This window comes from Arachis duranensis, chromosome 2 (assembly GCF_000817695.3).
Source record: "Arachis duranensis cultivar V14167 chromosome 2, aradu.V14167.gnm2.J7QH, whole genome shotgun sequence".
In the NCBI taxonomy this organism is placed as follows: domain Eukaryota; kingdom Viridiplantae; phylum Streptophyta; class Magnoliopsida; order Fabales; family Fabaceae; genus Arachis; species Arachis duranensis.
Genome location: NC_029773.3, coordinates 45,585,550 through 45,600,410, shown reverse-complemented (window position 1 = coordinate 45,600,410; position 14,861 = coordinate 45,585,550).

The window sequence follows — 14,861 nt, the reverse complement described above, 5'->3', positions numbered from 1 at the left end:
CATTCTCACCTATGAACGTGTGACTCACAACCACCTCCGTTCTACCTTAGACCGAGCGCATATCTCTTGGATTCCTTAATTAGAATCTTCATGGTATAAGTTAGAATGGATGGTGGCATTCATGAGAATCCGAAAAGTCTAAACCTTGTCTGTGGTATTCCGGGTAGGATTCAGGGATTGAATGACTGTGACGAGCTTCAAACTCGCGATTGTTGGGCGTGATAACAAACGCAAAAGAATCAATGGATTCTATTCCGACATGATCGAGAACCGATAGATGATTAGCCGTGCTGTGACAGAGCATTTGGACCATTTTCACTAAGAGGATGGGATGTAGCAATTGACAACGGTGATGCCCTACATACAACTTGCCATGGAAAGGAGTAAGAAGGATTGAAGGAAGGCAGTAGGACAGCAGAGATCCTACAGGGACAAAGCATCTCCATACACTTATCTGAAATTCCCACCAATGATTTACATAAGCATTTCTATCTTTATTTTCTGTTTATATATCATTATTATTCGAAAACTCCATAACCATTTATTATCCGCCTAATTGAGATTTACAAGATGACCATAGCTTGCTTCATACCAACAATCTCCGTGGCATCGACCCTTACTCGCGTAAGGTTTATTACTTGGACGACCCAGTGCACTTGTTGGTTAGTTGTGCGAAGTTGTGAAGAAAGTGCTGAGTTAATAGATGCGCATACCAAGTTGAATGCCATTATTAGAAATCACAATTTCGTGCACCATCTTGTTAGTTGAAATTTTATTCAGGGGGTTGGTTTCGTAATCAATTTTGTATGTAATACTATAATGTATTATTAATATTAAGTATGTAAAAATGTGTTATTTATCTTTGACAGAAAAATTTTAACTTTTTAGTAAAACTGTCGACAGATTAACGCGTAAAGGCTCATTATTAAATAAAGGTTGAACCAACAACAAGCTTCAAAAAGCACTTTTACGCCTGTTTTAACATAAAAAAAAACTTTAGAACCATATGAACCATGAAAGCTTAAGCTTTATGATGATGAAAAGAAGGTTTTTCTCACCTCAAGGCAGCTAGAAATCACATTTTATTAGAGCCTATGGTGAATGAACAAGAGAACCTAAGAGAAAACATGAAGAAAACATGATTAGCTTAATTTTTTACCATGGCCAAAACTTCAAGGAGGAGGAGCAGTCATCATACCTTGATTTACTCCAGAAAGTTGACATAAAAATGAAGAGAAGAAAGAGGTGAACAGTTTGGTCGGATTAAATTTTTTATAATGGTTTTAGTTTGAGAAAGAACGGAGAAAGAAGCTTAGGCATCTATGGAAGTTTTCCTTGATGTCGCTCTTGGTGTTCTATCTTGTTTAGAAAGTAAAGATGATTGCAATGATGATGCATGGGAGGCCATGGGGTTATGATAAAAATTATCCTACATTTTTGTGTAAAGTTATCTTAAGAAAGGATAATCACTAAAACTAGATGTATTAGAACACAAGTATTTCTTACTTTTCCCTTAAGAAACTATTGCTTGGAGAAAAAGAAAGGAAACACATGGTGGCTAACTCTGGGAGAGCCACATGTCATAAGGTGCTGAGTCATCAGAATTTAGTATTAAAATATCATTCTGAAGATAATTACTAAAACTATATACATTAGATTACACGATTAAAAGATAAGCATGAGGTTTACTAGAATAAATGATACTAGAAACAAGATAATCATGAGAATAAAAGATATATGATGAAGTATTAGCATTGTTAAGTTCATCTAAGAATGACAGTATTATCCATTACCGGTACATTTTTAGCTCAGTTATTATATTACTAAACATAGATCAATATTAATCACAGCAGAGGAAATATTAATATAATATTTTGAATAAAATAATAATATATGAATATTATATTGATATAATTTTTTCTCAAAATTCGGAACCGGCTCGTCACAATGAGACTAACCACAAAAATCAAAATTTTGAAATTTGGACCCAAAGTGACTCAAAAACACAACTTTTTGCGATGTCCCTGCTTAGATCAGGAAAGGTTCTAGTGCAATCAAGCTCTTGACTCAACAACTTGATGACACAACACTTGTGCAGCAGAGGTGCTTATATGCACTAAAATTCCTAAAAATTCCATAAAAATTTTGTTTGATCTCAAAAAAGTGCCGTTTCTTCAAGGCTAAGCCGTTACAAGGACTATCTAGGGTTCGCTACTAGACATGTCAGGTTTTGGCTGTATAATCGACTGATGAGCTCATTAGCCATAGGGTACACATGCATCATTTGCATTGGTGTGTATTGTTTGGCTGTGTATCATGTATTTAGCTTGTCTTGTTGAATAATTGTATCTATATGTTATTTGACCTAATTGTCTTATCTGTTCTCTCTATTTATGTATTCCTTGTATTGTTTTGTATGTGTTTGAACAATTGAGAGATCTCTTATGCTGGTGATGGTGACACTGAGGGTTGTACTTGTTTTTGATGTAGTGATTGGAAGTTTGTGATAAACTGAGAATAAATGGATAGATTAGAATTTCTTAGGTAAGTTGTCATTTGATGGTTTAGTGAGAACCCTATACTTCGATCAATGAGATATTGGAGATTAAGATTTCATGGAGAGTTCCTGTTACCTTATATTGTATCGATTCGACACTTTTTCCTTATTAGGAACCCCCTTGGATTGGGTTCTCATCCATATATTATTTCTGTTTTTCAGATGCAGGTCCTATCACTCCTCAGTGAGCAGAAGTCTTATCAGAAAGATGGCGAAAAAGAATCTTTTGTTTTGTTTTAGTTTTAGAATCTCTCCTTTTGAAAAAAAAAATATAAGTATTTATTTTAAAGACTTGCCTATAGAGGCTTATGATGTATTCTTGGAGAGATAGGTATATCAACTATTTTACTGTTGTAACTCTAACTGGCTTAATCTTCATGGGCCGAGACTAGTGAATATTTATATATACTTATATATGTCTCTTTACTCTTATTCTTCCTTTAAGCTTTTACTTATATACCTTTTTCTGACGTGCTTATGTATGTTATCGAGTTTGAACCATTGACGAAGTGTGTTTTTTATCCGAAGTTTAAATCCTATTACATGCTTCTAGCTTAATATCTTCTTCTATAAATAAGTATTTACATCTCATTTTTGTGTTGTAACACCAAACCCTGATTGATTTAAAACTTAAGCATAAGGCTTGGAAGCGTAGGGTGTTATAAAATCAGAGAACAGAAAAGGGAAGAATGTATTAATTAAAAGAATCTCGTCTGCAGGAGAGCAGAGAGCAAAAACTAAAAGAATCTAACAAATCTCTGCCATAGGAGAGTAGAGAATAGAAAAGAAAAGAATGTATTAACCAAAAGGGATATCTGCCACACGAGAACAGATCTCTGCCACACGAGAGTAGAGAACAAAGATAAAAGGAGTCTGAAAGACTATTTGCTACATGAAAGCAGATATAACCTTATTTGGGCCTTAGTGCCAAACGTAACACGGGGATGCTCGTAGGTTACATTGCTTTTCTAGACATACATGAGTACCCTGGGTGCTGCCCTGTGAGTCGAAGTTTACTTACAGAGATTTATGACGGGCATGCATAAGCACTAGAAGTATTGTTCCTATAAGACAAGAGTTTCTTATAGAGGTTATGCCATAACATGCTTAGTCTGGGACTAAGCTCTGGAAAATCCATATCTGACGAAGGTGTTGGATTTCATCGGGAGCAGGTAGAAACAAAAAATGAGCTCATTATCTGCACTAAAAATAAACATGCATTATATTCGGTTGTCCATATTTTTGTGTTGTGTATTTTTGTGAATGTGTGTGCGCTTTTGGTTGATTGCTTTTCTATTCTTTGTTCGTTGAAGTTGTATCTATTCTGTTGCTTGTTTGTTGTATATAAAGAGTAAAATGAACTTAACTGCCACTCCGACCCTACTAAGAATTCTCCAATTCTTACTCTGTCTTTCCACCTTTTTCATCTACATGTACGAAGGCTTATTGCGAAGCTATAGAAGCATAGAAGAATTTGTTTATGAGTTGAGTTGTTGTTAGAATTTGTTTTTCTCTTGCTTTGTTAGTTGAAATTTTATTCAGGGAGTTGGTTTTGTAATCAATTTTGTATGTAATACTATAATGTATTATTAATATTAAGTATGTAAATATGTGTTATTTATTTTTGACAGAAAAGTTTTAACTTTTTAGTAAAACTATCGACAGATTAACGCGTAAAGGCTCATTATTAAATAAATAATAAAAAATTAGATTAATAACACTTTAATTTTAGTACTATTATGACATGCTAAAAATTGGTTCATTACAGATTTATAAATAGACTAAGTTCTAAAAAAAAGCGAGTTTTCTTGAACTCCAAAATCCAAGTTGTGCGCTGCTTCCATTAAAGATAAAAAGTAGCTCATTTTTTCAAAGGATGTATAGGTGTCAAAAAAATAAATGATCAAAAAGAAATTTTTGTAAATCTTTACATATTTATCTCTATAAGGTACCTATATAAATATGTGCCTTGGACTTATAGTGAACTTTTATGGATTTATTTCATATTTCTTCATCTACAAATTTCTCTTTTCCACAACCTACTATGCTTAAAACTATAAATACATAGTATGCTTAAAACTATAAAAACATAAGGATGATTTAAAAAAATAAGGAAAAAGAACAACCACCTGATGGTCATCAGTTCATTAGTAATACATTACAAACGATTAACACGTATACACACTACAAAATAGAAATTAATATTTGCTTCTACTTTTTTTTAACTACATACTTACTAGATCACTCTAAATATCAAGACTATTAAAAAAATAAAAAATATCATTTATATAATATACTTTCAACCCTAAGAAATGTCCTTATTTATTTACATGAAACCAGTTCCATAATTTTAAATCTAAATCATAAGAAGGTAATAACTTGTTTAAAGATTTAGAGTTTCAGACCTAGATTCAATTTTAGCACGTCTAAGTTGTCATCATCCATGGCAACTAAATCAACAAAATCAATCTTTTTGATGGGCTTCTCCAATATCTTGATATATGCCTTGGTGCCATCATTTGGATTTTCTTCTGGCTTCCATTGGAATAGTTGTTGATTTGGAGGCTGTGGTGGAAACATTATTTGCCGAATTGAATGTGATGATGAAGAAGAACCAATTTGGCCAACACCAAAAAGTGAGCTTATTTTCTGTGGGGTTTGATTAAATTTGCTATCATTAGCAAAATTGATGGTTTCTTGCTTAGGCATTGGCATAGGAATATTGGGGTGAAAGCGTTGGAATGATTGTCCTATTTGAGAGTTGACATTATAGTTTGGAGAAGTGATAAGATTTTGTAGGACAACCTTTTCGTGTGCTATATGAGACTCAATATGAGTCATTAAGGCTCGAGTGCTCATAAAAGTTTGGTTGCACAATATACAACTAATTTGGTTTGGGTGATTGTTGTTGAGAGGCATAATTCGCATATACTTTAACAAGTCATGTCCCAAGTTACTGGCCATGATGGTGGAGGGAGAAGAATTACTAAAGGATTATGAGAAAATATGAGGAAGAGAAAAAAAAAAAAAAAACTAGTTCTCGTCACACTAGTTGAGGGGAAGCACATGAGTATTACATATTAGATATGGGACCTTTATAGATAAAGAAATAAAAAAATTAATGTTCTAGCTAATCTTCATTGTGCTGGTGTACACAGATATGATTACGCTTGACAATTAATTTCAATATTTGGCAAAACATTAATGTCAATATACCAAAAAAGAAAAGGGGCTTAATTCATTTAACATCTATATCACATAATTAAATTAAAAGATATACTACACAGCTACACATGGAAAGAAACACAAAGAAAGTATTTCTTACATTTGGGAAAAGTCATAAACCATTGTTGACTTAGTATTATTGACATTGATTGTATTATTTGAATTGCATTGCGTTTTTAAGGTAATATCTATCATAAAAATTGGATTGCATAATTTTAAGTTTGGAAACAAGTTATTACGGTAAAATTTTGCAATGACTAATTTTAATTCTACATTACATAATCTCATTATATTAATTTTCTTTCTTCCTAGATATTTATTTTAGTCTTCTATTTAAATTCTTATAGTGTTATTTTCAATTACATTCCATATCATCTATCATTTGTACACAATTAATTTGGCATAACACAATCCATGATTCTGAAGTAGCAACATTCAGGAACCTTACATGGAAATATTAAAATAACAATTCTATTCCTTAAGGAAGAAAAATCTTAATAAATTTACCAAAACGAAAAAATCACAAGGATTTTCTCCAAAATAATCCTATTGCAAAACCGAGAGTATCTAGATTCGGAACATATTTAGGAATCAATTCAATTTACAAGTCAAATTATTAAATTAAATTTTTTAAAATTAAAAAATTTATCTAATATTCAAACTGTTCTGGCCAGCCCATTACTTTAGGGTTAAACCCCACCCATCGTTCAGCTTTAAACTCATGTGGTAGAGCTACCGAGCATCTGAACTAGATGCTTCTAGAGTACAACGGTTACAAAGCTCGTACGAGTCTAGGAGATAGTGGATTGTCCATTGCCAATATAACGGCTTAGTTTTTAGCCTCGAATAAACAGCGCTTTTTCGTGATTAAACGAAATTTTTATGGAATTTTTAGAAATTTTAATGCATATAAGCATCTCTGTTACATAGGTGCTGTGTCATCAAGCTGCTGAGTCAGCAGTTTGACTACACTAAACACTTCTCCTAATCTAAGCAGGCATGTCGTGAAAAGTTGCGTTTTTGAACAATTTTGAGTCCGAATTTTAAAATTCTGATTTCCGTAGTTAGTCTCTATGTGACGAGTTGGTCTCAAATTTCGAGAGAAAAATTATATTAATATAATATTCATATATTATTATTTTATTTAGAATATTATATTATTATTTCTTCTGTTGTGGTTAATGTTAATCTATATTTGGCAATATAATAACTGAGGTAGAAATCTACCGGTAATAGATAATACCGGCATTCTTAGATGAACTTAGCAATGTGGTAATGAGGCAACTCCATTTGATGCAAGGTTCCCACAAATTTGTTTGCCAAAAAACTTTGACAAATCTACGAACACGAGGAACAATAGCATAAAGGACCCTTAAGAACACATCACCACCTTTAAGCAAAGGATGAACCTCAAGGGTGTCGCAGACGGGGTCCAGGGTTGCACATTTCAGATAATCTTAGTTGAACTTATGATTAGATGGTTCGACTTGTTCCCTCATGGGTCCATTTCGACCATTTTAAATATCTCCCAGAAGTTCCTATCCCACTTCATTAACCGAATAGAAAAATTTAAGCACCCAATAAATCTTTTAGGGGTAACACAAAGAAGTGACGAGTCTATCCAAAAATACTTGGACCATTTCAATGATGATTGCCTTAAGATTGACGGCTTGACAAATTTGGTGGATAGCTTTTATTTAACCAACGGGTTGATAAATGAAAACTCCTGAAAGTATTTAACCACAAAGCCAGTTTGGACAATGTAGGAAATACAAAGTGTAACGAGGGAGTACATTAATGATGAGGAGATCAGTAGCCCACAAGCCAACCACCTTGCCAACTAGGGAACACCCACTCTAAAAAATAAGTTCAAAAGGAACAAACATGTAAACCCTTCACGTATCCCCGAGTAAGGAAGTTCATGAGTTATGCCCCACTAAAAGTTCCCATCGTGGAAGTGTCCCAACAAATTGCAAACAAAGTAATCCTCCCAAAATCCAGAAAGCTAAAAGATAGGACTAGAGGGATTAAAAGCCTATATTGTGGCTATCACAAGGGTTATGGGCATAGAACTCGAGATTGCTTCGACCTTAAGGATTGATTACACGTCAACTTAAGTAATTTTTAAAGCTCTTTTTCATTTACTTTCTTAGGTTTTACTCACATTTAGTATGTTTTCTAATAGAATATAATAAATAATCAAATAGTTGGAGTTGGGATAGTGTTATAATATTTTCAGAAGTTTTTAGGCTCGAAACAAGCAAGAATTAAAGCTTTCTTTACAAGAAAAACACAAATATAGCAAAAGCATAGCCTAAGGAACAAAAGCATGTTTAAAACGAAGAACACTAGAGCCCAAAACACATATGTCTGGTGCACAAGCTCTCAACCCTGACCTCTTCATACTCAAGCGATGATAACTTGAGCTATAGAAGTTCGAATGAGGCGGTTGTAATTGCGTTAGAAAGCTAACACTCAGAGCTTCAAAATGATATGCATATCTTTATAGTGGATGTTTAGTTTGAGCCGTGCAACACCATTATCGTTGGAACACGAAAAATTAATGCTCCAAACTTCTTCAATCTCATGCTCGGCAGAAGACTTGCATGCGCGGTAGATCCTTCCTTCTTCCTTTCTCTGGACATTCCTTCAAGCACTCCACACACATGCCCGGCATATATCCTCCCTTGGAAGGTGCATTTTTGGGATTTTTGCCCAGTTTCCTCTAATACAAGCCCAACCTAAAGATAATTACAACTCTCAGAAAGAAATAATTAAGGCCCAAACTTAATTATCTATATCATTAGAATCCTTAATCACATCCAAAATATTGAAGACACTAGAGGATTGGTTATTAATTCTTTCTAGAAACATAAGAGATTTGGTTGTTAGGATTTGATATGAATTATTATTTTGAATTTGAAATTAAAGTCTGTAAGTAGTTATCTTATCATTCTCTCCAAAGGATAAGACTAGGATAGTTTAGAATTTGAATTCTAGAATTAAGATATAAATAAGTAAACAAGGTTCACAAGAGAAGGCATCCAGGAGGAGGATCTTCAGATCCAAATCTCAGCCAACTCCTTCATAATCTCCTTTCATTGTTTTCTTTCCTTTTCCATGGTAACTAATCCTTTGTCAAAGGGTTAGGAGCTCTGTTTATATTTTCTATGGGTTATTAATCTATTTTTATTTTATTTTCAAGTTTTGCATTGATCTATTTCATGATTGAGTTATTCGTTCTTCATTTGGATTAGTGGTATCGACAGGTGACTCTTTGAATTCGGCTAGGAATAGTGATTCAATTAGTGTACGACACATGCATGATTTTCAATCACTCTAATTTTGCATATGTGACATATTAATTCGGATCAGAACAATTTTTGAAAATTGTGTTTTTTCTTCTAAAGATTTAACTGGAGAGGACTAGCTTGAATACGTGACATATAATTCGACCTAAGGACAACTTTTAAATCTTATTACAAAACTAAATCAGTTTTTGTGCTTAATCACTTGATTAATTAATTGACGACTAATTAATGCTTGAGAAACTGAGGAACCAAGGAATTAGAAATTAGAGTGGGCAAGAGCCCCTAACAAGGGTGAACTCTTGTCTATATATACTAATCAAGTAACTAAGAATTACAGAAATAACATAAACTGGTCTTGTAGTGCGAAAATCCACATTTCGGGCTCACTTGGTGAGTGTTTGGGCTAAGCTTGAGGGAAGCAACGAGCTAATACTCCCTTTGGGCATCCAACGCCAGCTTTGGTCTCCTGAATGGGTGTTGGACGCCAGCTACTCCCCTTTGGGCGTTGGACGCTAGGAATGGGACTAGTGGCTGGCGTTGAACTCCAGTTTTGGGCCTTAATTTTCAAAATAAAGCATGAACTATTATATATTACTAAAAATCCCTGGATGTTAGCTTTCCATAGCCATTAAGATCATGCCTTTTGGACTTTTGTAGCTCCAGAAATGCTCCTTCGAGTGCATGGAGGTCAGATTTTGACAACATCTGCAGTCCTTTCTCTGTCTCTGAATCAGACTTTGCAAAAACTCCTTAGTTTCAGTCAGAAAATACCTGAAATCATCATAAAATATACAAACTCAAAATAGAATCCAAAAATATGAATTTTTCACTAAAACCTATAAACATATAATAAAACTTAAACAAAACATAACAAAAACTATATGAAAATGATGCCAAAAAGCGTAAAAAATATCCGCTCATCAGAACACCAAACTTAAACTGTTGCTTTTCCCCAAGCAACCAAAAAAAAGTAGGATAAAATGAAGATAAAAATACAATAAATTTTAGAGTTTTCAATGAAGCTCAGTTTCAATTAGATGAGCGGGACTAGTAACTTTTTGCTTTTAAATAGTTTTGGCATCTCACTATCCTTTGAAGCTCGAAATAATTGGCATCTTTAGGAACTCAGAATCCAGATGATACTATTGACGCTCCTAGTTTAGTTGTTTTTTATTCTTGAACACATCTTCTTTTGAGTCTTGGCTGTGACTGTAAGCGCTTTATTTTCCAGTATTACCACCGGATACATAAACGCCACAGACACTTAACTAGGTGAACCTTTTAGGATTGTGATTCAGCTTTGCTAGAATCCCAAGCCAGTGGTGTCCAGAGCTCTTAAGCACACTCTTTTTATTTTGGATCATGACTTTAACTGTTCAGTCTCAAGCTTTCCACTTGACACCTTCACACCACAAACATATAGTTAGGGAAGCAGCTCATTTGAACTGTTTAGGCCAAGATTTTGTTTCTTTTAAGCCCTCTGACCATTGATGCTCAAAGCCTTAGATCCTAGCTCTTGCCTTTTGGTCTAAAGAGCTACTGTCTTTTTCTTTTTCTTTCTTGCTTCCTTTTTTTCGCATATACATATATATTTTTTTCTTTTATTGCTTTTTGCTGCTTTTTCTTGCTTCAAGAATCAATTTTTCGGATTTTTCAGATTACCAATAATACTTCTCTTTTTTCATCATTCTTTCAAGAGCCAACATTCTTAACTCCAACATCAAATATGCACTATTTAATCATGCATTCAGAAAATAAAAGCAATGCCACCACATCAAATAATTGAACTATTCTCAATATATAACTTGAAATTCATGCATCTTACTTCTCTTTTTCAATTAAAATTTTTCTTTTAAGCAAGGTGAGAGATGCATGGAATATTTCATAACTTTAAGACAAGAAATAAAGATGATCATGCACTAGAAACAGACAATAAAACAACATACATGGAAAACAGAAAAATAACATAAGCAACAGGGAATAAAAGGAATGGATCCACCTTAGTGACAACGACTACTACCTCTAGAGAAGCCAATGGACCGCTTGATCTCTTCTATGTCACGCCCCTGCCTCTGTTGTTCTTCCCCCATGGCTCTTTTATCTTCTCTTATTTCATGGAGGATGGTGGAGTCCTCTAAATGCCCCATCCTTAGTTGAACCATGTTGGAGCTCATTCTCCTAGAGAAGTATGCAATTGATCCTAATAGCCTTGGGAAGGAAAATGCATCCCTTGAAGCATCTCAAGGATTTCTTGTTGAGGTGGCTCCATATGTTCTTCATGAGGTGCATGTGTAGGCTTTCTATTTTGCTTCATCCTTTTTTTAGTGATGGATTGTCCTCTTCAATGAAGATGTCTCCTTCTACGACAATCCCAGCTGAATTGCATAGGTGACAGATAAGGGGGGAAAAGCCAACCTTACTAAGATGGAAGGCTTTTCAGCTATCTTGTACAGTTCTTGAGGTATTACCTCATGTACCTCCACCTCACTCCTAAGCATGATGCAATGAATCATGATGGCTCGGTTAATGGTCAATTTTGACCGATTGCTAGTAGGGATGATAGAACGTTGGATGAATTCCAACCATCCTCTACCTATAGGCTTGACGTCAAGCCTTCTTAGTTGGATAGGCTTGCCTTGAGCATTCCTCTTCCACTGAGCTCCTTCCAAACAAATGTCTAAAAGAACTTGGTCTAGACTCTGATCAAAATTGACTCTCCTAGTGTAAGGATGTGGGTCTCCTTACATTATTGGCAAATAGAGCGCCAACCTTACACTTTTCGAGCTGAAATCCAAGGGTTGCCCTCGGACCATACTGCTCGAATTCATGGGGCTTCGGCTCACGCTTGTATGGTGGTTCTTTGTGACCCATGTATTGGCAAAGAACTCTTGTACCATTAAGATTCCAACTTCCGAGATAGGATTAGTTAGGGCTTTCCAACCTCTTCTCCGGATTTCTCATTGGATCTCCTGGTACTCATTCTTTTTTAGCCTAAAGGGATTTCAGGAATCACCTTTTTCTTTGCGACTACTTCATAGAAGTGGTCTTCATGAGCTTTGGTGATGAATCCCTCCATCACCCAAGGTTTGGAGGTGGAAGCAACAGCTTTCCCTTTCCTCTTTCTAGAGGATTCTCTGACTTTAGGTGCCATAAGTGTGAATAGAAAGCAAAAAGTAACGCTTTTCCAACACCAAACTTCAAAGCTTAGCTCGTCCTTAAGCAAAATATGAAGAAAAGAATAGAAGAAGAAGAGAATTTGTAGAAAAAGGAGGAGATGAAGAGTCGGCCAAGTGGGGCTTTAGTGTATGAAGTGTGTGATGAAGGGTAGAAGAAGGTGTTATTTATAAGGGTGGGGTGGGGTAGGGTTTTGATTATTTTGGGAAGAGATATGGATATGATTGGTTGAAGATTTATGGGAAAAAGTGTGTGGAAAAAAGTGAAAGTAAGAGAGAGAAGAGGTGGGGTAGGTAAGGGATCTGTGGGACCCATTGAACCTGAGGGGCTAGGGAATTCGAATTCCCTGCCCTCTTATGGGCGTTGAACGCCCAGCTCCTGCTTCTAGCTGGCGTTCAACGCAAGCTATATGCCTCTCATGGAGCATTGAACGCCTAGTCTCTGCCCTCTAGCTGGTGTTCAACACCAGCTTCATGCTACATGGCTGGCGTTCAACGCCAGCAATACTGCTCCTCACGGGCGTTGAACACCCACTCTGGTCTCCTCGTCTGGCGTTCAACACCAGCAAGGTACCTTCTCCAGGGTATTCTATTTTTAGTTCTGACTATTTCTGTTTCTATTCTAACTACTGCATATGATCACAAACTTAAAAAAATAATAATGTAAGATAAACTTAAAGAAAAACAAAAATATCTAGGTAGGCTTGGATTGCCTCCCAACAAGCACTTCTTTAACGTTACTAGCTTGACGGTTAGCTCCGTACGGTGCTGGAAAAGGGCTCAAAATTTCTCCCCTTACAGTAAACTTCTTGCCTGTGCTCTCATGGATAAGTTTCACATGTTCTAGAGATAGGATCATATTCACTGTGTGTGGAATGACTAGATTGTTAGTGAAGATAACTCTCATGCCAGGTGAGTGGCTAATGTGTGAGCATCTTTTCTGTCTTTTCCTAATGAATTTGCATTCAATTTGTTGAGTTTTATTAAGAATTTATTATCTTTTAGCCACTATGGATGCTACTTTGAGTCGTGTGCAATTCTGTTGATTTTAGGTAGCATTCGACTGGATTTGATGGTGTTTCCACAGAGAAAGAGAAAAAGGCGAATGATGCTGTCAACCCGGACCTCTCTGTACTCAAACCTGAAGCGTGGCCAATGAAATGTGGCCAGGAAGCAAGCAAGTGTGCATCCAAGATGGCACGAGTATGGATCATGCATGCATGTGGCGTTACTAATTAATAATGAAACAATTGAAGCCAAAAGAATGCATGCATATATTAGCGTGAATTATGCTAATCAATAAATAAAGAATGAAGGTATATGATGCATGAGGCATTATTATGTAACAATGAATGAAGAAATAAGGAAGCATGAATCAAAGGTGCCGGATGAAAAGAACACGCCTTCAAAGCTCTAGGGTGCACTGGCGCCTAACTTGGCTTAGCCCAAGTTAGGCAACAGTCTTGACATATGGAGTGGTCCCCGAATCCATCAAGCATTAGTACGAAGATTTTATTTAAATTTTTATTAAAACTTTTATTTTATTTACAAATAAAAAGAGATATTATTTATTTTTAGAAAATATATTTTACATTAGTTAGGATTATATATAAAAGGGGAAAAGAATCAACCCTTTGAATCTAATCTCTTCTCTTCTTCCTCATTTCGCAATTTACAGTTTACCTGAATCCTAGTTTTCTCTCTAAACCATGAGCAACTAAACCTCCACTTTTAAGGTTATGAGCTATGTCTATTGTATGAAAAGATACTATTACTTTTCTATTTTAATTCATGTACTGATTTATAATTCAAGAATTGTTTTCGTTCTTTATTTTATGAATCTGGGTGGAACGGAAGTATGACCTTGGTTCTAATTGAGTTCTTGTATAACTTGGAAAATCTCTTTACTTGAATAATAGCTTGAAAATATATTCCCCTAAATTTCTAATTATCTGGACTTAACGGGATACGTGACATATAATCCTCTTATATTTGGGTAATTAGGATTTATGTGGCATATAAACTAGAATTGAACTTCACCGTCTAATTGGAATTAAGTGACCAAGGAATTGGCGGTTGATGAATTTTAGAGGAGACTAAAAAGGTCTAAGGAATTAGGGTTTAGTCATATATAGTTTCCATGAATTAAATCTTGCATGATTAAAATAGTTAGTAAGAAATGTCAATCCGGAAAATATATATCTCTGAAGCCTTAACTGTTTTCTCCATATATTATTTACAACTTGTTTACTGCTTGCTTTCTGATTTTCTAAACTACTGTAATTGCTTTGGAACTCTCAAACACCATTTTCTGCTTGCCTAACTAAGTAAATTAATCAACCATTGTTGCTTAGTCTATCAATCCTCGTGGGATTGACCCTCACTCACCTGAGGTATTACTTGGTACGACCCGGTCCCTTGCCAGTTAGTTTGTAGTTGTAATTTCCGCACCAGTGGCCTTTAGTTGGGATTTTCTTATCCCTCCAACCCTTGGGAACTTTCTTACTACCATTCCTCTCAGAGCTTGATGATGGTTGCCCACACCAAACTTAGAATTGGTGTCTGGGGGTTCTGTTAGGCTCTGTACTGAGAGGA